The 26,749-nt window shown below is 39.2% G+C and overlaps 1 protein-coding gene across 1 annotated transcript in view; it reads left to right on the forward strand.

Moving 5' to 3' along the window:
* Positions 1–1,990: 1,990 nt before the first annotated feature.
* The window catches only part of LOC108573296 (cationic amino acid transporter 2), a 56,354-nt gene continuing 31,595 nt past the window's right edge, over positions 1,991–26,749 (forward strand). Inside the window, exon 1 of the mRNA XM_017935696.1 lies at positions 1,991–2,115. The gene's annotated coding sequence lies outside the window, so the exon portion shown is untranslated. The remainder of the gene's footprint in view (positions 2,116–26,749) is intronic.

Raw genomic sequence — 26,749 nt, forward strand, 5'->3', positions numbered from 1 at the left:
TACGATATTTTAAAAAAATTGTATATTTTATTTTTGTTATAAATTTATTATTCGGGCATAGAAAATTTGTAAAGTTCTACTTTCAAGATTTATTAAAATTCAGAAATCATTATTCATTCCTTTTTTTTTTTTTTAGAAATTATTCTTTTAAGCTTCTCAACTTTGTTAAATGCCAAATGTTCTAATTTACTTGTTTGTCAGGCAAGTAATTTGCCAAGCTGTTAAAATTTTCCGTTCATTTCCGGAATCTGAATAGAGGAGGGGGATCAGACGTACTCAAGCAGCTCCTGAGAAATTCAGGCTGAATATTTCAACGGTTTAAAGGAATTGTGGAAGTTTGTGTAATCGATAATCTCTTGGGATGTGGATTTTGGATAAAGATTAAATTGACGATTCAAGGGACGACGGTCTGAGAATGCCATGGACCTCGATCAACATAGAGCTTCACCATGGTGTCTCATTTCGCTGTGCAAATATCAGGTGGTGTCACTTTGTTCCTGGTTATTTATTTTATAGAGAAACTTTTTGTCTTTTATTGAACGTGCCAGTCCTCCGTAGCAACTGGTGGACGGATCTCAGGGTTCTAATTTTCTCTGTTCAAAGGGACGTGCAGCTCTACAACCACTTTAGCAATGAATTCATTTCCAAACGACAAATGAAGCGTTCTCGTGAAATCAATAACGTTATGATAGCCGCACAATGATTAGTTTTCTGCGTAGTTGTAGAAGAAGTCAGAGCATTCTTGAATAAGCTTCACATGGTATTGATCTTGACTGGTTCAAAGAATGCTTCTTAATCTCCAGCAGGTTGCCAGTCTTTCTATCTCTTTATCGAAGAAATTTGTAGAATGTTTGAGAGTACAGGGTGCTGTTGGTGATCGTACAGCGTCGTGCTTTACTGGAACGAGGAAGGAGAATGTGGCAGAGCATCAGTGACGTATAGCGTGGTGGGGATGTCAGTGATGGCTCCGACCTAACACCCTCTGTTCAAGAACGATTATTTCACGTCTGCAGTCATTGGTACTAGTGTCACCATGGGGAACCAATAGAACCAAGAAGCCAAGGTGGAATCAATAAAATAGATAGACTCAATATTATCAATATATCAATATTATCAGCAGATTCAGTGAAGTTGGTGGAACCAGACATCCAAGTGGAGCTAGTGGCCCTAGTACTATCAATAGAACCAGTGAAACCAGTGGAACTAAGCCACCAGTACAACCAATCTAATCACTATTATCATCAATCCCAATGTAACCAATTCCATCGAAACCATCTAAACCAACACAACCAAGCGTAACTACCACAACCTTTACCCATCACTATCTCCACCACCACGTCCGTGCAGAGGGTGTATCGTCAGGGGTTGTCTCCGTGGTGGGGATGAGAAGCTTCTTGGTGGGGGTAGAGGGTCGGTCAAGGCGGATAGAAAAGGAACGAGGCGAGGGAGAGTGTAACCCCACGGCGCACCGCCACCCGTGTGTGTCGCACTAAAATGTGACTCTGGCCAGCAGCAGCCGGGAGCCGTGTGTGTCGAAAGAGCGAGAGAGAGAGAGAGAGAGAGAGAGAGCGAGAGAGAGCGAGAGAGCGTGCGCGCGCGAGAGAGAGAGAGAGAGAGAATCGTGTGTGCCGGAATTTTCGTTAGTTTAGAGACGTCGCGGTCGCGTTTTTGCCCGCGCTGCCGATCCGCCGGTGGCCACGACGTCGGAACACGAAGAAAGAGAAGCTCGAAGGATTTACTGGCCAAGCTCAAGAAACCTCTCTGGCAACCAAACATATCATTTTAACGTAGTTGCTGATCAACAGCGGGAGAAACAGCTAGACTAGATCAGACTAGAACGTCCTCAGTTGACGCTCAGACTGAATGGTGAAGAAGAAGAAGTGGCACGGGGCCCAGTGAACGGATAGGTGGGATGCAGTGTCTGTCCAGACTTGTCTGAGCAACCCCAGGCGAGCTTATATGCACGCTTAGACGGTATTCGAACCACTCCGATGACACCGATCACCATTCTGGATTAGTTTATCCTTCATACATTCCATTCCATCAGTGAACTGTGATTCCGTGTGCCGTGGACGCAGACGAGGCTGATCCTGAAGAAGATTTAGATCAGCTTTGGTGAGTACGCTACTTTGAATTTTATTCTTCTGATTAGATCGGCACCCTTTCAGAGTGATCTTTCGATCAGTCAGATCTCATTGTTCGAAGAGAGGATTTCAGGTGGTATACATACGTGTGAAAAGATACTTTAGAGAACGTGCGCGAAGATACTAGAGAGAAGAGGTATACTGTTTGAAGAGATTCTGTTGAGTGTGAGATTGTAGAAGCATTCGGGAAAGAGGTTCTGCTGCTGGTGTTCCTTTGTCGAGGCGTTCGGTGTTCTGAGAAGGTGGATTATATTTCTTACATTTGCCTTAGGGCGTTCAGAGCGGTAAACAAGCAAATAGATATCGGGAATTTGCTTCGGCAGGTGCTTAGGTACGTTTGGACAAATCTGACGTTCTTCTTTGTTCCATTTAGAGTGAACAATTTTACGATACAGTTAGATATCAGGTTTACTTCACGGAGAAACCAGTTCAGAGACACTTAATCAACTGGAACAATTGACCATGACACACAAGGAAGTTAGTTTACCGTGATTTTCCCTTAGTGTAGCTATAGAGCTATAGTTAACAGCGTATAGGGTGCTATTTCTCTTCGCTATGGTCCTTTTCATTGACGTTTCTTTATCATCAAAGCGGCGGGGAGGGTGAAGGAGCTGCGTACATCATTCTGGAACGAAGCAAGACCGGTAATTTGCGACAGACAGTTGCGTTGCATGATTCATAAGCAAGAGAGTGAGAGAGAAAGTGTGTAAAATCGAAGGAAGCTCGTTCCGTGAAATCGAGGGGGATGGAGTAAGATGGGTTAATGCAACAGACCCTGGAAGTTTTCTTAACACTTAAAGCGTCGGACCCCGCTTTAAGGAGTAATATGGACTAGGAATAGAGCGTCGGGTCTGCCTAAAAGGGTATTCATACGTTTGTGCAGAAAAAAAAATATATCTGTTGAAACCGCACGTGGTACACTGTTTATATCATCGAATAAAATAAAAAAAAAAAAGGAGAAAAATACATATTTCTATAAAACTCGTAAATATTGCAGCGCTTTAGGTAAAGTTTCCAACAAAATAGCCGGTGCTTCGAGTGGTAAGAGCAGGGAACAGAGTTAATGGAGGGATGCTACGAAGATACAATTTTCCTCTTCTGGAGACTATGAGCTTGCTTCACAGCCAATTCTGGATCAGTTTTTCGACAGAGGGAGCGAAGCTTCCTCACGAGGAACATTACAGGACTCTGTGCATCGACGAGGAATGACTGGAACAATTTTTCGAGGTGGTCTTTGGATTTTTTCAGCCTTCTATCGACGACTTTTTAAGTAGCAATCAAAACTCCAACGATATTTGGAAGTTATTATTATTTTGAAGACCTTTTATCGGTTATTAGATTAATTTTGGCTTTTAGAAAATTCTTCAGTGGTGATTAGATCAATATCGGTCCTTGGGAATAATTAGTCTTAGTTCATTGGTCCAGCTTTGGGTCTTAGAAAATTTTTAAAATATTTGCCAATAATGATTACACGACTGTTTCTTTTTGGAATATTTTTCAGTAGTCGTTAGATCAATATAGATCCTTGGAACATTTTTCATTGGTTATACAGACCAATGTTGCTCCTCGGAATATTAATCATAGGTGACTTCACCTTTTGGAAAATTATCAAAATATGCTCCACTGTTCCTCAAATAAATATTTCGCCTTGGAATATTTTTCAGCCGTTCTTGGATCAACATTGGCCTCCCGAATATCAATATTGATTCGTAGAACATTGATCACAGTTCGTTGAAAGCTCATATTTGCGTGTAGAATGTTAATCACGGGTTATCAGTATACCGAAGACAAGTTATGCGAACGTTCTTAGAAGAAACTGCCCCCCATGTTTAGGAGAGTGTGATACATGTTAATTCCAGATCTCGCCAGGGTCTCTGTACGAGGTTGGAATTAATTTTAGCCAGGTTTGTGCATGGACAGAGGTACAGAGCTGGAATGGTTCTGTTGCTCTCCAAGTTTCTGCTGCAGTTTCAGCTTTCAGCTGTGCATCATTTTGGTGGAAATTGTTCTGCACTCTGATGTGAAAGCACAAGACACGTCCAATTAATCTTCACTGTGTTTTAAGGACAGAGGGACTTGTCCTTTCGGTACAGAGATTAAAGAAGACTCACAAAGGATGCTTTGTTTCACTCATTCATAGGAGAGCCTAGGAAATATTCCATATGTTTAGATTCGCTTCGTACGAGATTAAATATTTTATTCTCAATTTGAATTCTATTCGTCTGTACATTCTTCAAGACAGTCTTTATAACGAAACACCGCTAAGCCTGATAACTATTTCAGTCTCCTTCGGTTCTCCTTACCTTCTACACTTTGTTCTACTAGAGACTATACACCGAGTTAGACTATAAATAATTAAAATCCTACCTTTTTACTACCAAGGAGAGACCTTCAAGCTTGTTTTCATTCAGTCAGGCAACACTTTGTCTTGTTTCTCTCAGAAGAAAACTTCAGAATCAATTATTACTCGACCTGATCACTATTTCGATCTTCTTGGATTCACCTTAGGTTCTCTTATACATATATAACCTTCTATATTTTATTCTACTTGACTATACACTATCCAGATTGCTTGTAACTTCATTTTTATTCTTGTACTTCAAGGAAAGACTTCCTACCACGTTTTAATTCAGTCAAACGTTATTCTACTTTATTTATTTCGACTGAAGAATGTGCTGTTACTGGGGCGAATCTCCTGGACCTACCTATGCTTGATTCTACTATCAGAATTCGTCATAGTTCACCCTAATCCTTCCGCTGGTGCACTCTACCGAAGGTTCCCTGCGATCCACCGTCGTCAAACTGTCTAGATCGGGCAAATAGTTAAGCCACACGTCGTAAACACGAAGGATCTGTCCTGAGACTGATCGTCGAGCGACGGAGGTGCGATAAAAACGACTCTGTGCACGCGACGCCAGTCTCCTCTTTATATGCTTCTCAATTCAGCATGATCAACTGGTAGCTTTTCAAATGGAAATTCCTCGACAACCCGAGAAACTTCAATTCTCGCTTTATTTTTACATTTCTATTATCGGATAACTGTGACTATCGCGTTCGAATTGTTCAAAATTGATCGACCTGATGCAGACCAAGATTTTTCACTGTGAAATTTCACGGTGTACAGCTATGGAAAGCATTTTATATGCTGCTTCGAGCTCTTAGGGGTGGAAATTATACTCACGGGGTTTGAAGAAATTTCCCATGGCGTTTGGATAGCCTTCGAGTTATGTTTCAAGCTATTCTGTTTACCAAGGGTTCTCTATCTAATTTATGGTATCATTGCGGAGGGGTTGTAGCGACTCTGGGGTGTTCACCCTAGCAGATTTCTCCAGATTCAGAATTTTTCGTGTGCTTAAGCGGTGTTCTGTCATGGATTAGACGAGTTTGGCTGACTTGGAGTGTGGAAGATTCGAATTTAGGCTATAAGATTGGAAATATGAAATTTATATTACAGAGAGTCCAAGTTCGTGACATCGAATGTTCTATGTAAGCTGCGAAAACTCTAAATTAATAATGCAATTGATAAACTCAACGTATAATAAATTACAATAGAAAATTTAGGGTGGAATAATTACAATGCAGAATTTAACGAAATAATTGCATATTTGCGCAATTAAGGAAACTTGCGTATCCTTGAAAAATCAGGATAATGTATGCAGAAATTCCGATCGCTCGTTGTGTACATACACAATGGAGGAAATTTTCATGCGAGATTCGAGCAAACTAAAAGGACAATTCCCATCGTTTGCCCCCTCACAGAAGAGAAAGCAAAGAAACGAAGAGTAACGTCTTTCTGCTTCGCAGTGAGCTGGAATGTGAAAACGAGAGCGAATAGGGGGTGAGAATATTGAGTTGGAGAGATAAAACGTTGCAGCGCAGTTTTCCTCGGAGAAACCCCGGCTCGTTCCCCTTAATACGACTCCGCGAACTGGTTCTTCTCGTTAAAAGGAAAAAAAAAAAAAAGAAGATGGAACGGCATGAAAGACTTATCAGGAGTGCTTCCTTCGTACAAAAGAAGAAGAATGAATAAAATAAAATCCGGCAAATTTTGTTGTTCCATTCTGTGCGTGTACAACAGCGTTCGCAATTTTGTTTTTCCAAACGATAACTCAGATCAAAGGGAAACGGGAGGAGGAGGGAAGCAAATGGTTATCGGTGAATCGAAGGTTGGTAGAAGCAACAAATTGGAATCATAATCTGCAAAGTGGAACGATAACGCGACGATTAAATTGGTCTGAGCGCCTCGCTTCGATTGTGAAAGAGACAAGATAGTTGAAACAATACGAATAGAGGACTCGTCACTGTGGTTCCATCAAATTTCGCGTTCGTACACCGTGCAGAAGCACAGATAGACTTCATTTTATATTATATTCTTTTATGCAAAGTCGCACATCAGAAGGGAAAATCCTCTTGGTGTTTTAATAAATTGAACACAGTGCTCGTTGAATACGAGAGTGTGGAATTTGCAAACATCAAAGATAGGAAAGATTGGGAGAAGAGAAGAGAAGCGAAAAGAAGAGAAGAAAAAGAGATTAGATTAGAAATCGAAGTGTAGAGGTTATGAAATTGAAGAGAAAGAAATGGTAAAATAACTCGAAGAGCATTCTAGAAATTTATATCTGTCTGGTATAACGTTAACAATCTCGCGTATCCTGCATTAATTGATTAATCTTGACGGTACAATAAAATGCTACGTTTCAAGATATGCAAAAGTCGTTTCATTGCCGCACACACATAAGGGAGAAAGAAATCCACGAGCTGTGTATGATGTTTCAGATAGCTTGACTGGCCTTCCTGGTAAATTGATCTTCAGTGGTCGCACCTAAGCTCTGCCCTCATACTTTTGGCCGATAGCGTATGTATGTGGCACGCGATTGTTCCGGTTTGCACGCTGGCCCATTGATATTCATGCCCCTACGCCCGGAACGTTTCGTTATTTTTCGCCTCGTTTTTTCCTCGGCGCTATCAAAGGTTGCCTCTGATTATACAGCATGTCCCGTTTCACTCGGTCCACCTGGCTAAGTCCCCGATATGTTGTAGTTACAGATGTCATACTTGAAAAAAAATAACGATATCGCTTCTCCAATTCTAGAATATTCCAAGATTCTGTTTTTCATTTTTTCAATATATGAGCCGTTTAAAGCAAAAGTGGTGTAAGTCAGAAATGGCGATTTCTAGATACCGGGGGATATAAAGTAAAGGTTCTGAAAAATTGAATAATACGAAGGAATGTTGCATCTCTTTTACGTAAGCCACTGTATAGTCGTACCTTAAGCTAATAATGCCATTTTGCCTCCGGAAATCAAGTGTATACATAATCATTTTGTCCAATACTCTTCTCACTTACACCGCTTTCCTGCAAACCGGGAAGGTAATTATTATTAGACGTAATAAAAAACGGATCTGTTTGTTGAGGTAGACATTATGTTTCTACCGCTTCATTAATTACCAAACAAATTATTTAAAAAAAATTGAATAAAATGTATAAAACGTGGTTTACATCGTTATGAATTTAAATCGAAAAATACTAACGAGCATGACGCAGAAACTATGTGGATAGCGACAAACTCTTATTCATCGCTCACTCCTTCGAAATCCAGAGGTCCGTGGTTTACATCGTTATGAATTTAAATCGAAAAATACTAACGAGCATGACACAGAAACTATGTGGATAGCGACAAACTCTTATTCATCGCTCACTCCTTCGAAATCCAGAGGTCCAATGTCATTTATCTCACGCCAAAGACCGACTTGCACCATTCTTGCATATAGCGTACATGCCATTCGAGTGGGCGGTTCTTACTTATTTTGCCATCCACCGAGAAGCTAATAAAGATATACTTACACCACTTCTGCACAAAACAGAAGGAAGGTTAATCTCTGGAGATGTGGTGTTAGCTCAACAGGCAAAAAATTCACTCACACTACTTCTGTTTTAAACGGCTCGTATTATAATTTGACTTTAGGTAATTTCACGAATTGAGGTTTCACGAAAGTTTTCCGATTAGAATTGAAATATGCGACATGCAGAGGTTGGCTGTGCAGTCGATTTAGAGGAACAATAGAAAACCTGTGTAGAAGAAAGTGAGAAAGCAGCGTTGGTTGCGGTGGTTAGCGGCTGGCCAGTGATGTTACGAACCTGAAGATCGCTGGTTTAAATCCCGACGCTGAGATCTTTCTCTGAAGGACTTGAATAATTCTCCCCTCTCGTACTACAGCTGTTAGTTATTTTTATCATTCTCCTGATGCATAAGTAGTGGTCACAATTTTATGTCATTTCAAAACTTCTCCCACAAGCTGTATATATTACTTAGAACTGTTCACAATTTTCAGGAAATTTCGAGGACTTTCTATGTACAATGTCGATGATAGAAGTAATAGAATCCAATGTGTCGCATTCTCAGCAAAACAACGAATCGTTAATTTTTCACGATAAATTATGTTAATGATTATCGACTTTACGGAAGGAAGTATTGAAATATTATTCGAGTACAAACTGTTAATACCCCGTGTAGCTTTAATGAATTCACAATTCACAAATAATAATGCTTTAATTTACTAGTTCGCTATATATCGTTTCCATTGATTACACGTATCTCTTGATTATAATAACAATCTACACTGTGCAGATACTATTAGGTTGCCCGGAAATAAATTGCGGTTTCTGTACATGAGATTTAACGACGTGTAGTTTTGCTTAGAATGAATTTACGTTTCGCAAGAGTTCCTATTCCGTTACAATAAAAATCAGGAGTTCTAGAATTAATAAATTCCACGAAGGTATTTACAGCATCCTCTTTATCGCGGAAGATTTTTTCTCGCGAAAAGTTATCGTAATGTTTAAAAAAATGGTAATCTGTAGGGGACAAGTCGGGGGAATAAGGAGGGTGTTTTAATGTTTCATAACCGAATTCGTGTATCTTCCGAATCGTGAATTGTGATACGTGCGAGCGGGCGTTATCGTGTAGGAGTATTGGTCCCGTACGATTTACCAAACTTGGTTGTCTAACAAATGACTTTTTATGCATTATAATTATTAGTTGTGCTTTCACCGAATACACGATTGGTATTGCGGCCAGTTTCCGCGGCTTTACGTCCTAATTTAAATTCATATAAAAAGCATGGTACGAATTGTCCAATTGTCCATTGTTACGTTTTTAAGTTACACTCAGAACAAATGACGGTAAAAGACAAAAGCGATATCTGCGCGTTCAAATGGTATATTACTTAATAAACGTAAATTTAAAATAAATAGTACAGAAAAGCCCTAAATATGACATAACAGAAAACTAATACAATTGCTTCAACGTTGTATCAACTATTCTCAGAATTCTCTCCGAATGTCCCTTACTCGTAACTGAAGCACACAGTGCATAGAAACTGAAACTGTTTTCACATTAGTTACAATATTTTCCCAGTCGTACAATTATCTTACAATGTGACAATTAGAGTTATAGTCCCTTCTACATTGTACCAGTTACACGCTGGTTCTTTTGTTGGTTATACATCGGTCTTAGGACCAGAATAGAATCGTTTATAGTTCCCTCTGCACTGCACCAGTTGTCCATAGTTATTTCCAGCAGTCCACGTGAATTAATTCGTTTTAATAAGTTCGATTTGGAAGCGTCACGTATTCCTCGTCAGCCTCGTTAGAAGATCTCGACGAGTTTTGCGAAAAAGTTTCCACGGCGTTCCAACCTGACTAGCTGAGAGTGGCTAATGAAGCCCCCTTGGGCCACAATACAGTATTCGAAACTTTCAACCCTTAATCTCTCGTTAGAAACAAATTTCCCTCGCGTTACTTCTTATTTCTCCTAAAATCATGGTACACATATACTAATATCGATATACTCAAATAAAGAATTGAATAACAATTGAACAAATTGTAACCGTAGATGAAATATTCCAGCACTGAATTCAGTAAAACTGCATTCCTCTAGTAGATTCTTCTTTTATCCTACAGCCATGCATCACTGTTCAGCTCCAACCACTTAAATTTATGAATCATGCTGTTCCGTAAAGGCTCAGGTGTATTGAAATCCAACTCCAGCCGTTTTTACCTTCTTTGCTCCGTTGAAGATGATTTTTTGACAAATAAGGGGATCGTTCAAAATGACTTAGCTTCCTGTCAGGTGATATATTAGACTTACTGGTACTTCGTGTGTGTGTGCGTGGATGCTTTTGCTAGTCGATGTCCTAGCGAATCGGATGGTTGTATAGCCATTCCTTGGTTATCCTGAACGGCCCAACCAAGCTGGCGGAGCGTGCACAGATGCTTAATTTAGTAGCGGAGGAACGGAGAGCGTGGTCAGATGCATGAATTCGTACTTGACCCGCTTGGGAAGCCGGTTATTTTTTTTTCCTTTTTTTTTTCAAGAACGAAAACCAAGAAACCAACCTTGTTAACCCTGCTAGAAATTCACAGAAGGCTGCGTTAGGCCGGTGCTAATTGAGCCGTGGATTTCGAGGCTGCTTCGCGGGGAACGCTCTGTCCTTCCACCTTGAATTCTGCTGGTGAAAAATCAGCTGAACCCTTGTTGCAATACAATTCGTTTCTTCTGAGCTTCGCCGATATTCTTCGCTGATAAAATGTGCTAAAAGGCATTCATTGGGGGCAGGTGACACCATCAGAGCTATTGGTCATCCAGGATAAAAGTTTTAGGAATAAAAACTCGAAAGAGATATGCGCAGGGTGTCTCGTTTATCAGGAAGGTCTAATCTATTTCCGCTGTTATTGAAAGTGAGAAATATAACGATTTAAGAGGATTTTATATGGTTAAGAAATATGCTGATGATAAAAAAATGTCCCCGGGAAGTCATCTCGAAGATTATTCCAAGTCATCGACAGTTTTTTGCATATTAACACGAAGACGACTTCAGTGATCTGACATTATGACTTGAATATGACCTTAATCTGTAAAGTATCAATGTCGATGATCTTGGGGGACTTTCTTTTATCATCACTAGATGCACATCCTCAAATCATATAAACTCCTCTTAGTCGTTTATTCTTACCTTCGATAATGAAGGAAATAATTTTGATATTCATTATAAACGAGACACTGTGTGAACGTTCTGTCCCAAAATTTCATACGAATACTATGTTTCGCGTGAAATATTTTTGGAGATGGACCTCTCTGTACATGTACCGTAGACATTTTTTCTATTCTACGCTGTATTCTGTACAAGTGTCCCCTATTTTTCGACGCGATACTTAGAAATAATTTCTCATAGTCGATAGAGAAATTTCACTTTATGTGCTCTATTTTTGGCGCTGTAACATTTCAAAAATGGATTACAGAAGTTATCTCGAATTCTACACCGCGTTCCGTATAGGAGGTCTTTTCACTTCCAGTCTCACGTGTGAAAAACTGCATGCTTCGGAACAATTTCTCGTATCCATCGAAGCGTGGCCAGGATTCATCTTTGAAATGCGGCTGAACAGCGGTGAAACGAGGCACGAAAACAGACAACAGACTCGTAATCGTGCGGCTGCACGATTAATTAACGGCGAAAGGAGCAACGGCAGACGCTCAGAAATATGTATTACCGGAAACACCGTGGCAGAGAGGTGGAATTAAAGCTGAAACTCGACGAGTTAGCCAATTAACAGAAATAGGTTAGGTTCACCAAGTGGTTTACCCGATGATAGCGTGCAATTTATGATAATACCACATTTACCCCTTGGGTATGTTAAATTTACCGGTAAAAAATCAAAGAATTTCTTAACCATTTAAACGCGAACGTATGTACACCTATGCTCGGTTAAATTAAACAAAATCGCGGGTTTCGATTGCCGCGAGTAGGGTAGCGTTTTGATTCCAGGGATTAGCTCTCGAAATGCTCGACAGGCAAAGAGAATATGTAGAAAGTACGAGAGTAAGTGAGGTGGATATAGTGCGTGAAGCAGCGACGATCGAGACCTGACGCTGGAAAAGGGAAACCACCTGCGTTCCAATGAATTATTCAATATCAAACATTCCAATTTTTATCATTTTTATCCTACTTTTACGAAAGTAGCACCAATGAATTGGTGAAATTCTTCCGATGAAAATCAGTCCAAACATGACATAAATCGACCTAGTTTTACCAGTCGTCAATTTAAATATACCCGGTGGCAATTTTTACGGGTGCTTTGAACATTGATCACTGTTAAAACTTGTTCGATTTATACCGCGTGTTTGGGCTCATTTTCGTCGGGAATTCATAAAATTAGGATGAAAATTAGAAAAGTTGAAGTTTCTTAGGATCGTTGAGATTGAGGCACTCGAAGCACTGAGTGGTGGGGGAAGAGTGGGGATGGTTCAGTTCAATTTAACCGAGCATTACTGTACGACACACTCTCCTCCGTGTAATTTCTGCACTAACAGCACCAAACTGGTTCATTCAAGCGGCGTTTTCATGAAAACGGAACACCGGTCATTTCGACTTCTTTTAATTTTTTTCCCTTGCCCTTTTTCTCTTTTCACATTGTAGTTGAGAGAAGTTAATTGTGTAACCTCTGTAAGGAAGGATAATCTCATGGTACAACCCTCCCTTACTGTCTGCCATTATCCGAATGAAGCAGAATGTGCTTCATATTCCCTCAGTTGGACATTTTCCGTCTGTAGTCGCATCTTTTTGCCAAATGTCCGAAATAATTCGTTTCGAAACGCTTGTGCGCTCAAGAAAAGTGAGATTAATTTTGTTTTTCGCTCATTTGTTTGGATTCTTTTTTTTTTGGGGGCAGTACAAGATGTTCGTGGAGGTTAACTATGTTAGGATGACTAGGTTAGGGTGTTCTTTTTACCAAGTTTGGTATTAGTATGGTATAAGGAATTGAATTTAAGGTGAGTTGAAGAGTGAACCTCTGTTAAAAGATGGCGAAGCATGCTTGGCCTGCCATGCGGAAGTTTCTAGACCAGCTCGTAGTTTCCCCTGTGGGAAAAAGGCGCAGGAAGTAAGGCAGTTTCATCCTCGATTGAACAGAGGCTGCTTCTTAATCGCTTTAACCCAGTCGTTTCTTCGAGATCTCGTTCGTCTGTGGCTTTCAGAGTGCTTTTCGTCTATGTTCCAGAGGTATCTTTACACATCGAATTTTTTTAGGTCAGAATTTTATTCTTAGATGAGGTTAGGTAGTCCAGGTCCATATTTTTCCGTGTTAATTATCGTTCTGTTATTACCGATACTGTTACTACACTTTGTCTATCTTGTTGTAATTATCTCTTGTTATACTTGTTACAGTTATTTTCTATTAGTTTCACGATTTCTTTAATTTTTTTGGTTTAATTTTATTTCATACTTTCTGTATTATTTTACCTGTTTCGAAAGTTTATTCTATTATTTTATATTTCATTATTATTTTTCCATTTTTCTCCGTTTCTATTTTAATACCATTTTATAACCCGTATTACAGTTCCCACAATTCTCTCTAGCCACTTCGAGATTCTTTGAAATCGGAGTGATAGTATGTCATACTTCATCTGAGGCTTTATCAGCCTGCCCCACTCGAGAGAGATTCTCTCTTTCTCCCTTTCTCCGTGGCTCCCCTTATACACGCTCGAGGAGGCTTCCCGGCATTTCTGCCCGTTGCATTGCGGTAGATCGATGTACCAGAGTTCAGGGTTACGTTGTAAGGCCTCTTTCGTCGCCGACTGAATCTGCAGTTGCACGTGCGCCACGTTAATCAACGACAATGCGCCGATATTTTCCCCGGGAATAATTCTTTTAATCGACCAACAACCATTTCCCCTACTGCGGGGATTCCCCGGAAACACGTTCTTTCTTTATTTCGCGTGCTCCAGTACGTGTCACGAATATCAACGTTTGAAAATTCTAACAATTTGTGCACGCTGTTCGAAGTAATAACTACAAATTGGACTCTGTTTCTAATTATAAGATCTCTTGGGATCCTGTTACACGGTTACTAGGGAATTTTATCAACGATGTTAGGGATTTTGTTTTCTTTATATATTCATTCACAGTTACACATGTATGATTTTCTTGTTAAATAATTATTGGCCAGATAACAATACACAGGTTCAATAGTAGTTAAAATTGTCAAACCTTCTAACGGAACTTCCCCCTAACCTAACCTTTCCTTTTCTCCTGCCATTTTGTAGACGTGTTTTGTTACTAGAAACTTCTTACAAGAGGCCAAACATATGCCAGATTATTTGAACACAGTTTTCTGGTAACAACACATTTCCCTCTTCTCCCCATTCTCTCGCGTGAACAACATACGAAATCTCTCGTTCCGCTTTACCTCCCATTAAAACTCCCATTATTCAAACGTAATATTTTTCTCCGTCACGGAGAGAGAACCTATCTTCTCTCCCAGTATCATCGTGTAATTAATTTTGCCAGGTTGTCAGGCACCAGATGGTTGAACATGGGAAGGACATTCTCGAGGATACAAAACTTTCTTCATTTTTTACTTACACACCTTTTTCTAGGTGTGTAAATTCTCAGGATGGATGGTAACACTAGTCGAGGAAATTTCAGAAAATTGAGAAATGTCAATGGAAAACTAATTTTGAGAATACGGGGATTCGATCGTGAGAAAGATCTCACAGTGTGCTCGAAGACTAGAACGCTCTATCCACTTGGCTATCGAAGACACGTTCTTCAATTTTCGTATTTAACTATTTCTACTATTCTTATTTCACTTAAATTAAATCAAGGTTTCGAAAACGTGTTAGGCAATAATTGTCAATCATTTTTAAGTCCGCAAATTGTTTAAAATATATTTTTCATATGTCTAAAAATTTTTCCAACATGGAGATATTTTTCTACGATTTCAACGAAGTTTTCCAATCTTCAAAATATCGCCTTTGTATCACTGTCAAAATATATTTCAGCGTTAAAGGAACCTTCTGTCACTGTAAAAAAATTTGTCCAGTGTGAAAACGTCCCTCCATCGCTGTCAAAAAATATTTTCATTATGAATACATATATACTACTACAACCCCTCTTTAAAAATTACTCCAACATTTTCCCGCTACATTTTTCACTCTAAGGCTACTCCATCGTTAATTTCAAGCTCAACTCCTGTCTCACTTCATTTTTTGACGTGAGTTCGATTAATTTCCATCCTCCATTTAATTCCGTAAGCTCGTTCCTCCTCTCTTCGTTATATTACAGACGCGAATCACCTACTAGTTCCACTTCTCTGCTTCATTTTTCAACCTTTGACGCTTCCCCTTGGGATAACATTGATCGACAGGGAAAATTCATCCAGGATTCCCCGCGGCATGCTTTCTACTATCTTTGTCTTTGTTTTCGTTTAGGTGTTCCCTAATTAAAGACAGTTTTATCATCGCAGGCGCGACCCAATTCCTTACGCATGCCACCTGGCAATGAATCTGGAGGCCTCAGCGTCATTTATCGTTTGCAATTGCTAATTGTATACCTTGACGTCCGTTGTGACCCCTCTGGCCGCCATTACACACCAGTCATGGCGGACATTTCAACGGATGTTTCGTTCTCCATTTAGAATTCAATCCATTCGAATTTTTTCGCCTTTTGCCTTGAAAGTTTCGGAAATCTTTTCTTTGTCTAATACTTCCACTGAAGAAAATTCTTAAAGAAATCACCCATTTACTCCTTTTGAAATTAGAAAAATTATAATTTTCAAAATCATTCACACATCTTGATAAAAAAAAATATACACGTTTTCCTTGAATATGTATATTATAAAGTGTACAAAAGGGAGAGCCATCGTTAGTAGTATTTACACTAAAAAATCGTAAAGTAGCACGTAGAGAATTTTCCTTGAAAAAAATCTGTCCTGGGATTTACACGAATTGAAATGTTCCAACCACATGGTGAATGCCTGTTGCTTTGTGTGCAGTGACCTTCACCGTAACATACGATCGGATGTCGAAGATCGTTTGGAGAGGCCGCAATGTCGACACTCTTGCAGCGACCTATATCCTAACACCCATTCTCGAGGCACGCCGCAACGATGCGTCGCTGCTTTGTCGATATCCTTCCCTAATTAACCTGCGACGGGACGATTTTCGAGACCTGGCGATAATGATCCGCTTGTCGAGCTTGTTTAGCTCTATACACGCTGCTCCTATAGTATTCTGCTTCGTTGTCACTATCAGCTGCACTCTGGAGGCAGGAGATTGAACGATCTCTGTTGAGCCAATCGGCACTTTCTTCAATTTTGAGGTTAATTTGGTTTTTTTTTTTTTTTAAAAGAAGTATAATAATAATTTTTGAAAAGAAGTTTAACGAACCTCTATCGCTGGTAATAAGGTGCATTCAACCTGCTGCATATTATATACATTATGTTCAATGTTTATTGAAGCTCCGAGAGCTGTATTAAATCGCGGCTCATCGTTTATTCACGCGTTCCACTGTCCATTCAATTCTTTCCACATTACATATGTCGTTTTATGAATGACAAATCCAATAATTCATTTCTATAATATCGAAAAATTATTCCTGTCCTTTTCTCATTTAATGTTTCATGGTTTTCGATCACCTAACCTAAATAAAATTATTCGTTAATTCACACGGTACCTGGACTTAATTCAAATCTCGTTCATGAGTTGTCTAGAGCTGGACTAGACGCATTTACGAGTCCAAAGCTCTAATATAATCTATATGCGTGGACTATAGTTAGGGCTAGCCTGAATGCACTATAGAATTAGGTTATAACCAGTCTAGACCCAGTCTAGACACACTATGTACCTAGCACATGTATATTTGGCGCAGTGTTATTTCGAATGTAGTATATATGTCTGAGACGCATGGATGTAATTAAAATTGGACATAATTAGTTCAGAGATCTGCCCATGTTTAATTTAGCTACCATCCAGAAGTTAAGTTAAACTCCAACAAAGTTAGTATAAAGTTAGCTAAAATCTGGCACACGTAAAACTAGATACATTAAAACTCGGATTTAACTAAAATTCCGTATAATTAGTTCACGGATAATCTCACGTTTAATTTTGGATCCTATCCAGAAGAATTAAATTGAACCGAATTGCCGTAGAATTATCGCGAATCAACTCTGTATATACCTAACCTATACTTAGCCTAGATCTACCATAAAACAAGTCCAAGATTGTTGGTGTACGCTTAAGAAAAACATGTATGCAGCATATGGAATTAGCTCGAATCTATTGTATAATTAACCCACGTTTGCACCTAACCTAGATTCGACGTGATTCTAACTATTGGACTTAACCCAGACCTAACCTATACCTGGCATACGTACACTTGACTTGGTTAAAATAATCACGATCGATAATCGGACCAATCGAACACCATTCAGGGAGAAATGAGTCACGTGGAACAAACGAGGTGCATGATCGATACCCATCATGGCCGACGAACCTTCGTCAATTGGCCATTCATCAATGGCGGTCGATTTAAAATCATCGACAGGAATAACGATAAGCGGTTACGATGTATACGGAGATATTTCCGGCCGGTTACTCGAGCAACGCTGGATTGATAAGCTTTTATCGCCTCCGTTAATTTTCAATTAACTGCGAAACGTGTTTACCCGCTTCCTAGAAATCGTCATTTATGGCGTGAGTCGATTTTAATCGGACAAGTGGAACGGCCACTCGTACACGTATCGGCTGGCCGTTCGATATAACGCGACCTATTTCGCCAGCCACGGACGCAGTCGATGGTATTAAGTTAATTAATCTGTCGTTAATTAACGCACGCGTTTAATTTGATGGCCACGCAAAGCCTCTGATTGCCAACCATTTCTCCGTTTTTTATGTCACAGGTTACGGTGACCTGAAAGGATGTTTGTTTGGAGGAATATGTTAGGAGCATTCTGGTAAAAATGAGAACAAAAATCACTAGGATTAAATTCACTTGAATTACAGTTGAAAATTCTAGGGTTAATCTAACCTGAATTGAAGTTAAAATCAGTATACCTAAATTGAACTTAAAATTATCAGGATTATTGCGCTCTAAATTGGAACTAAAAGACCTACACCATAATCTAACCTAAATTAGAATTAGAATCGTTAGGTCTATTGCAACTTAGGTTGAAATAAAAATTCCTAGAAACACTTTAATCAAAATCAGACCCAACTTAACCTAGAATTCTCAGTATTACCTCAGTATTATCCTCGCCAGAATTAAAGCCATTCTTCCTAGAACCAGCAGATCCTCAAACTGGTCTCCTGTAAGCGTCAGAAATTCTCTCAATATTCAAACATACATTCAAACATACCTAACCACCCTAAAGTACACTTTGCGTCAAAGTACCGTGACAACATTGAACTATTAAAAACGATTGCGACATGACACACGAAATTACACCGTCAAACGAGCCCTGGGGCCATCAGCAGTGCTACCAACAATAATAATATCAACAGCAACACACGTAACCTATGACATAATTACAGTCGTCAAGTTCCTTTCGCTCTCGAAAGGGCTGACGTTTCACGGACAGAGAGTTGCGTGCGACAGGACGCGCCAGGTGGTGAATAGGATGTCTTTGCTGAAACGCAATTACCCATGCTCGTGTTTCATCGTGACAACGTCAAAAACATCTCGTTCACTGGCGCAATTACCATTCTGCGCGGCGCGTTTAATTGAACGGAATGCTGGGACTATTTTTCTTCAACAATAAACACCCCTCACCTCCGGACCGTTTGGAATGTTAAATATCGGCAATGCTTCGTTTTACTGCCGTTCTGTTGAATATTTCCATGTCCGGCCGTTAATCTTTCTTTTTTTTTAGGTTAATTGTTATTAAACGAGCGTTCGTTGAAAAATTTGCCACTTCTTCCTGGAGGAGATATTAGGTGTTCCGACTTGAAATTTTTGGTATTACGCGGTATTATTCCGTGAATACATAACGAGTTTTCTAGGAGTTATATAACTCAGGACAATTCTAGTATTCGAATTTACATAAGTAATATAGAAAAAGGAACGAAGTTAACACCTTCGAAAAAAGAAACATTGCAAAAATTCCAATTTCCAAAGTTCACCCAAACCGCAAATACCAAAATCACATAATCCTCTTGCATCAGGTTCAGAAAATTTATTTCCTCCGTTATTTTTTCTGAAAAATGATAACAAGGGTGCAAGGCCCCTTTAATTCGGCGTTCAACGATCGCCAAACAAAGCGAATCTGTGCTCCGAGCGGGCAAAACCTCGTTAGTGTAGCTAATTGCATTCCGATCAGGGTCGACAACTGGCTGACGTAACTGAAATTGCGTAAGGCGATTAGCATTAGGCGATCGTACTCGATCTCTCGTCGTCTATGCTTTTCCATCATCGTTGGACATCGATCAAATACCGTTCCTCGAGTGAAAATGGAATGGCGTTGGAGGGGAGGGAAAACACGCCGTGGAACAGGATTGGAACGATTGGTTGTTCGAAATACAGGTCAGCCAACTATGCCGCGAAATAATTCAATTGTTTCATCGTCGGTTTTCGACAGCGCGTTACTTCTTGCGAAACAACGGATAAAATCAGCGGCCATTATTAACACCCCTCCTATAGTTATTCTCGGTACGTCGAGTTGGAAGTTTAGTAAGGATAATTGATTGCATTCTTGGTTCTGTTGTGGTACCAGTTTTTAGCTGATAAAGTACAGAGGGTGAGCCAGATAAAGTGTTACAAGCTGTTCTTTCCGAAACCACTGCAGATATTGGTTCGAACCCCGTTTTTTTACATTGTAAGTAGCCTAACAGTCGCCTTTGTGTTGCGAGTTGTGTCAAGTTATTAGTATGGTCACTCGTATCGTATTCTGTTGGTCGTCATTTGTTACAATGTTTCGTAATAAACTGTTATATGAAAAAGAAACGTTCTTAACAGTTAAAGTTCCATTTCAGACTTACCAGTTTAAAAAAAAAAGAGTGCAGGGACAGAGGAACTTTTTTTCGGAGAAATTTTTCCGATTTTTGCCCAGATTTATATCGAAAAATTGTAATGAAAATTCCTGCTATGTCAAGCAATATCGCCGGTGTGTTACTGCAAGCAACATCCTGAAAGATTGACGGCTAGAATCGCGGAGAGAAACGGGTTCGTATATCGAATTCTCGAGGTTCAGAGGTGGGGCATATTCTCGATGAATCAGGTGCGCCGAAACCTTTGGAAAATCAGGTCAAAAGAGGGCTGTGCGGTGTCCGGTGGTTGGCGCGAAAAATGTTCGACTGCATCGTTATCAGTGATACAATGCATCATATCACGATATGCATATTCTATGTTGACACAAACATTCCGTTTTTATGAAATATTCAGTGCATAGCATCCCTATCTGGACTTTTTCAGACAGTGTAGAATAGAAATTTGAAGCGGTGAATTCAGAAAAGGAGAAGGAAATATCGCTTTTAGAACGATCTGAAAGTTATTCCTCGTGGAAGGAGAAATTTAAGAAAAATATATTTTAGTCAGAAAATTTGTTGGTCCCGTTATTGAAAGTAGGAATAAAAATTTGGTAAATGTCGAAAGGCTGCGAAAGTTGACATTTACGATGCTCGAGAAATAATTTATGGAGAACGTTGTCGGTGGTTCGAGAGATTTCCTCCAAGTAGCTACGACCCTGGCGAAGGTCGATTCTGAAGCTTGGCCAATAGCCAAGAGGGAGTGTGCAAGCCACCTTTGTAGGGGAATAAATTCACGGGCACGAAAGCTTACCCCTTCGCTTTCAGCTGTTCCTGACACGAAGACGAACCTTCCCTACCTTCTTTTTACCTCGCACAATCAGTTTGCCCGATTTAATAGAATCGATCCGATTAGCCATTCTTTTTCTTATTGCTTCCTTTAGTTTACATAGACCTACTTTTCCTTATAGTGGAGTTATCTGTCTTCGTCCCTTCTATTTTTGGATCGTCGATTTCTTTCATGTTCTTCTTTTTGTAACTCGTGGTGTCCCTCTTCTTATATACATGGTACTTTTCATTTCTACACTTTTTAGGGGAGCTAAACTGGGTTTTTGCATTCTTTGGAAGATCTACCTTCCATGTTTTCATTAATTTGCTTTTTTTTTTTCACAAATTTCATTGTTTTCTATATTTCATTTCCTTCGAAATGGCCATTTTTTCTCTCCAAATTGTCAGCCATCTTCCTCCCTGTCATTTTCAAATTTTTATTTCTTTTTCTACGTCTCCTTTTTCATTTCACTGAGAGTTGCCATTTTCTTTTTTCGGATCAGTGATGTTTTCAAAAAACATTTTTCACTTTTATTTTACTTTCATAGCCCTTACAACTCGTTCAAACTCCAATTGACTCAGGAAAAAATTTTACGTCACCTAGGATTCGAACACTGGGTGAACAGTGTGATAAGCAATGAGATCTCAATTTTTTCATATATTTGTCGCACTCGACTCCACTTTACTTCTAACAGGAACGTCGATTTCCATATTTTCCTCAATTTCCACGTTGAAACGGAAATTACGTGGTTCGTAGAAACGAAGCCAGGCGTAAGTCGTTGTTTATCGTTCCGGAGAATTAGTCGGCAATGAATTTTCCCTCGTCTTGCCCCGCGGCGGATTATTAAAGTCTTGCGACAGGAAATTGAGTTTTTCATTATCTGACTGTTAGCTACAAAGCCACGCTTTAGCGCGACGCCGTGGGGAAACCTTAAAAATGCGGATCAGAGGTCAATCTCTCCCTTTACCCCTGCATTTTTATGTTTCATCTATTTTGATCACTTTCGACTAAACGTGACTCTCGCTCACTTTAACTTTGAATATCTGAAAAGTGACAGAGAATTAAATTCTTTAACTTAGAAAAGAGGTAATTGAATTTTTAGTACAATTTTTGGAAAAATTATCTTTGATTTTATAAAAAAAAAAAGAAACAAGGTGAGCGGTAGATGATGACGAGAGTAACATTTTTTGTCCAATAAACGTATGTTTTATTTTGCCTCGTTGGTTAGATACAAAGCCTTAAATGTAGACCTTAGGCTCTTGTGATCAGGCAACCTGCCCTGCATGGGCTACTTTTAAAGCTTCGTAATTAAGAAACGGGGCGATACAAGGCATTTATTTATGGAACAAAAAATGTTTCTTTCGTCATCTCTTACCATCGTGAGGTATACATTTTTTTTTATAACAAATATAAATTCGTGTTTCATTTATAATAAGAGATTTCAAGATTCATTTTATTTACGAGGATCGAAAGGTTTTGTGTGAAATCGAAGGAAATACATGCAGAACGAGGAAATCTCTGCTTTTTTCATGACGAGGCGTACGCGGAGGCGGATGGGGATGAAAAAGAAACGTGATGCTGGCCAGGACGTGCTGTAAATAAATCCATACCGGTGCAATATCGTTTCTTGCAACGGCGACCTCGTTAAACGCGTAATGGATAACCGATAGCAGTCGCCGGATTAAAGACACCGAGACTGAATCGAAATTGCGATCGTTGATCAGCTTAACGAGCCGCAACATGCGAGAGGACCTTGTACGGAAGTAGAAAGCATCCCCTGTTTTCTTCTAAATTCCAACGAAAAAAAAAGAAGATCTAACCTCAATCTGGTTATCAGAGAGTTGCAGTAATAGTCAAATAGCTTCTACGATTATCCATGGTGAAATGTAATTATTCTTCTTGAATTTTTTTCAAAGAAAATTAAAGAGATATCGACATGAGAATTGTTGCATGATATTTATCAGTATTTATAGAATCGAGTAGAATTTTTACGAACCTAACTTCCATCTCAGTATTCTATGTAGTAGAAGAAATATTAAGATTCCGTCATTTTTTCTCGACCAATTTCCCTGGGAAATCATCATCTCGAGTGGCCACGCAGCCCAGAATGGCGGATATTTTCCGAGTAAGCCATAACTTATGCGTCGATGGTGCTCGGAAGAAGAAGAAAAATAAAAATGGAACAACAAGCGCATTGTTCTCGATTATGGGAGCCGCGGGGGAAGGCCAGAAACGAGAAAATCCTTTGTCCTGGCTACACTCGAAGTCTGGGGCCGCGATTGGCCGCGCTGTAGTCGAGCACTTCTCCGGAGGAAATTTTCTAGGTCCTCCGGTGTCGCTTGGTTAATTGTTCCGAGAGCAGTTTTTCTACGTCGCTGGTTGAAATCGGTGCCACTGGGTCGTTTTCTTGAGGGAACGCCTTCTGCTATTGTCAGACCTGCTATTGGCTCGGTCTAGTGACTTTTTCACTGGGGGAATTCAATTCGCTATGCGTTGGCTGCACTGATGAAATTATTCTGCATTGACAGATAAGAAATTGAAGGAAGATTGAAATTGAGAAGTTGAAGAAATTTTTTATTGAAATTGGTCTCTACTACTGAATTAGTATCGTTTGGGTTAGGTTAAGATTTTTTTGAAGTGTATTGTTCATGATGCCTTCTTGGTGTCTACAGTACTTGGATAATTGAGTATCGATCATTATTCGGTCAAAAGTGAATTGTATTACTGAATCGGTGTTTTTTGAGTTAGGTTAGAATTATTTTTAAATTGTGTGGTCTATAGTGGCTTTTTCTATTTATCTTAAATGTGTGTATATAATTAGTTGAATATAATATATGAATTTTATGAGCATATGAAACGTAATGTCTTCGTTGCCGGACCAAAGTAGGTCTGTACTACTTAGCAGTACCTTTACAGATCTACTAAATCACTTATGTGTTCATTCGAGCTAGCAGAAGTATCATACATTACCCAATTAGACTGTTACTAGATGGTTAATCATGTGATTTGTGTTTCTGTCTAAAATTGATATATACTACTTACTGACAGGATTAAATACGCACTAAATCAGTTCTGTATTAGCCCAAGCTGACAAAATTGCTGTATATTAATTAAATTAACGTATCAGATCAAATGACATAAATATTTCTTGAAATAATTTATTACATTTTTACTCTCTCACAAATGATTGACTTTTACCACTTTAAATTAGTATAAAAATTCCCAAAATCATTGAAAAACAAATTTCAACTGACAGAAACCTCTCGAATTATTCGATCCACATGTTACTAAAGATTTTACCGCACACTGTACCTTATTCTCCAATTTGTCCTCAAATATCTGACCGAAATTAGAGTTTCTCTACTGACTGCACCATTCTGCTCGGCAGAAATCACTCTAGGACCAACCTGAACTGGCTGAATTCGTGTATATCACTCACTTAGCGTACTGTCAGATACCAAAACACACGATTCGTCAAATTTTCACCTTCTGACTGAAAACAAAGCCACACCGCTGCCTCCATTAATCCGCTAGCAGCAAACCCATTAATTCATTCGGTTGCCAATTCCACTCGACAGGAAACCCGCTGGAATTTTCACTGGGGCGTGAACGTAGAAGTGTTCACGGGCCATCTAGGATCACCTTCGCATGGTGAAAAACACGGGAGTGGTGATTTAACGTGGTTGAAAATCGGCCAACGTTGGACCAGCATCGAGCGCCATTTTATTCGATGATCATTGACGCCATGTTGTGATTTATATTCCGCACGCCGTGTCTATGTATAGTTTATGCTTTGACTACGAGCTGCTTCATGACTAACGAGAATTTCGAGCGACTCTACGCCACGAATTAACGTCGAATTAATGGGTCTACGCTCGTCGTCGCGATAATTTCGTTGCCCCGACGCGAAACGGGCTTGGAACGACGGTATATAATTAATGGGGAAACTGGAACGCATAATTCCGTTGACAGGCTGACTCTGTTCAATTATTTTTATTTATATTTTATTTTCACGTCACTCGCCACTTTTTCTAATTGCCTTATCAGTTTATTAATTACAATCTTTCTTATTCTCGATGTTTCGTGCTGATTTCGAGGTTAGGATCAACCTACATTTTTGTCTCGTTAATTTCAGCTTCTTTCGTTACGTTTATCTCTTGTTAATTTTAAGTTTCGTCGGTTACGTTATCAAGGCTTCGTTGAAGTGCATTGTCTGATAAATTACCACGATACAATCCATGGTGTACTTCCTTACTTATGAATTAAAAAGGGAAAAAAAGCAAGGTGAACACGGTAGGAAGCAATTTCCCGGAAGTTCCGTGAAAGGTTCCCTTCGGGGGACACCTCTTCTCGTTTAGAAGTACTTCGTGTCTCGTTAGAAATTAATGCGGAAACTTGGAACTTTTTCATCGATCAAATTCATCCGGTAATACCGTCGCTGTGGCCCCTTTGACACATCTGCGACGCTACTTTTACGTTAGAGTTTACCCACAAGTCGTAGTCTGCATCAATTGAATTGCAATTTTTGAGGATGTGCTTTAAAATACTTGGAAATTAAATTTATACGATATCTGTACCAATAGTCCAATGGATTTCTCTTGAAATTTCTTACAAATGTCAATTGGAAGCGATTATAATAATGTCAATTGGTTTCCATCTTATACAAGGAAGAAATTGGTTTTCTTTCACCTTTGGATATAGGTTAGGTTAAGATTTGACGAGGCTAACCGTTTAAGATTTTATATTTAAAAAAATATGTGTAACATGTTAAATGTTATAAAATTTTCTTTTCATTTTAGGTTACATATGAATTACCCTAGAAATTTCTCCTTAACTGTAGGTTAGCTTTAAGAACGCTCAAAAATTTATTTCGAAGTGTATCAGCTCTAGACAATCACAAGTTTATCTTCAAATCTAACTCGAATTTAGATGTCGTAAAACGGTTTATCTTTGTATCTAAGTTAGGTTTGACTTAACATTCAAGAGTTCTTTTATTACACTATTTTATCTTGGTCTGTTTCAGGCCACGTTCAGGTTAGGTTGCTTCCTCTAGCAGAAGCTAGGTCAGCCATCGTTTATCGTTCGTTGCGGATGCACCGTCAGCAATAAATAAACAAATGTATCGTGCTTCATAAATTTTCCCCGTTGCTCGAATTTCCCTTATCAAGGTGAGGCAGAAGGGCGAAATTCTCGCTTCCTCGCCCTTTCAAAATGACCTCGTTCAAATCTTCTCGCCGGTCGACTCGTTAATAGTACGAATCAATGAACTTTTACGACGGATCTTCAATCAACCTTGTTTCTAACCTAAAGTAAAACATTTAATATTTTTTAACTATAATAGAAATTGGAAAATTTCAAACTTTTTCATCCTTTTCAAATTCTCTGTACTTAAGGCAGATTCGTGTCGATAGGATTCTACGTTAAATTAGTTTCACCGAGAGCACGTGGTTAATGGAAAAGTTCCTAGATTCTGTGAAACTTTTCACAGAGAGGTTAACGCACCGTTTAATGACCATTTTTAAGACGATTTCATAAAGATTCATCACCTGTTAATCGTAGATTATTTGGAGTAAAGAAAGTTTTTCAATGAACTATCGAGTTCGAGCATGTTTTAATCGTGTCTCGCGGAAGCAGGACGGGATATTAACTTAACCTTCAAAAACACACTTAAAACAGGGACTAAAATTCCCTGCTTCGTGGGTGGGAAAAAATTGCGACTTGGTGTGTAGGAGGGAGGGTTGGATCGCGAATAAAATTTGCATAGCATAAAAGGGGAATCTCCGGAGAAGTGTTTTCATCTAAAGCTTCTTAAAAGCTTCGCTAATTATTCTTATACCTTGTTTCTAAAAACATGTCAATCATCAATAATTCATTTTGCAGTTTCACCCTGTTATTTCTTCCATAATTTCTCGAAGGAGTAAACAGAAATATAACAAGCGATTTTAGCAATGATTAATTATTGGGAAGATAAAACGATTTTC

This window comes from Habropoda laboriosa, unplaced genomic scaffold (assembly GCF_001263275.1).
Source record: "Habropoda laboriosa isolate 0110345459 unplaced genomic scaffold, ASM126327v1 scaffold134, whole genome shotgun sequence".
In the NCBI taxonomy this organism is placed as follows: domain Eukaryota; kingdom Metazoa; phylum Arthropoda; class Insecta; order Hymenoptera; family Apidae; genus Habropoda; species Habropoda laboriosa.